Genomic DNA, 1,778 nt, shown 5'->3' with positions numbered 1-1,778 from the left:
CTGGACCATGGTACTGACACTCACTAGTCCCCGGCCTCCTTCTTTCTGCTTAGCGTACCCCCTCAGGGTGTTGGACATGGGCGACCGCATGCTCAGTGAATACCTCAGGCAGCAGAAACCCAAGAAAGAGGCCCCCCTGGACAGTATGCACCACCAGCAGATGGAAGTGGCTGATATCCAGAAATCCTACCAGTGGCTGGACAAAGCTGGACTGAAAGACAGCTCAGAGGCACTAATCATGGCAGCACAAGAACAAGCTTTGAGCACAAGATCCATAGAGGTTGAGCTCTATCACACCAGACAAGACCCCAGGTGCGGGCTGCATAAAGATGCCCCTGAGACATTCTAGCACATAACAGCAGGGTGCAAGATGCTGGCGGGCAGGGCATACATGGAACGCCATAACCAAGTGGCCGGCATAGTAGGAACAGGAACATCTGTCCTGAATATGGCCTGGAAGTCCTGAAGTCAAAATGGGAGACAATGGGAGGTTGAGAATGACCGAGCTAAAATTCTGTGGGACTTAGAGATATAGAAATACAGAATAGTGGTGGCTAACCAAACGGACATGGTAGTTGTAGACAAGCAGAAGAAGACAGCCGTTGTGATAGATGTAGTGTTGCAGAATGACAGCAACATCAGGAAGAAGAAACAGAAGAAGCTGCAGAAGTTCCAAGGGCTCAGAGAAGAGAAGATGTCGAGGGTGAAGGTAACAGTGGCCCCAGTGATAATGGTGCAGTGACTCCCAAGCTAGGCGAGTGGCTCCAGCAGATCTCAGGAACAACATTGGAGATCTCTGTCCAGAAGAGCGCAGTCCTAGGAACAGCAAAGATGCTGCGCAGGACCCTCAAGCTCCCAGGCCTCTGGTAGAGGACCCAAGCTCAGCTCACGGAGTGCAGTCAGGGCTCTGAACTAGGAAGCTCACAGGCTAAGGAACGACTAATCTGTTGTGACTCTGTCAGATAGTGTTGGGGTTGTGCTTCCAAAAGTGTGTGTTAATGTGTAATGTGTTATACATTATTCATTAGTCAAGGTTAAGATTAGTGAAGCCAGAAAATCAAAACATATTCTGGGCATCTTGAATTCGTTTAATCGGGAGTACAGCCCCTTGATGTGGGTCTCAGGTTCTTTACACTAAGTATCTATTTTTAATGTAGGACTTTCCTATGCTAAATAGTTATTCTTTAATTGGAGCTTTATTTTTATTTGGAACTTGTTTTTTTTAAATTAGTAGTTAGCTCCTGGGCTCTCTTGTCCAAATGATGTCTCTGTGTTGAAACCAGAATTAGCCTGAGCAGCGAAACTAAAACTTCAGCATTTAATGTTTGTTTCTGGTCTTAAAATACAACGTCTCAGTTCACATTAAAATGAGGGTTACTGCCAAAAAGAAAAGGGAAGCATAATCTCACACTGAAATAGTGTAAATTTCCATCCATCACTTCCTGTTGGGGAAATGTGACCATTAAACCAGTTTCGCCTGAGCAGCTAGAACAAATCTAAAATTTCTTGAGCAGTCTTGAAATGATCAGCTGTATTGCACTTCTTTCTTGTTTAGATGGGTTTACATGATACCATAACTACTATCTGACAGTAAGTTAAGGTTCATCAATGAGGTCGATCAATGGAGCACAGCCCTTTTCCATAACGTCCCTAAGAAAACCAAACATTAGATGTAATGCTCTATTTGACTTCTATTACATATTCTATTTCCTGTTATTTGTCCTGTGGTGATTACTAAATTTATTATGGTGCTAAAATATAATTAATCAAACCGGACC

The sequence above is a fragment of the Maylandia zebra genome, linkage group LG20 (genome assembly GCF_041146795.1).
Source record: "Maylandia zebra isolate NMK-2024a linkage group LG20, Mzebra_GT3a, whole genome shotgun sequence".
NCBI classification, from domain to species: Eukaryota; Metazoa; Chordata; class Actinopteri; order Cichliformes; family Cichlidae; genus Maylandia; species Maylandia zebra.
This window is presented reverse-complemented; position numbering follows the sequence as displayed.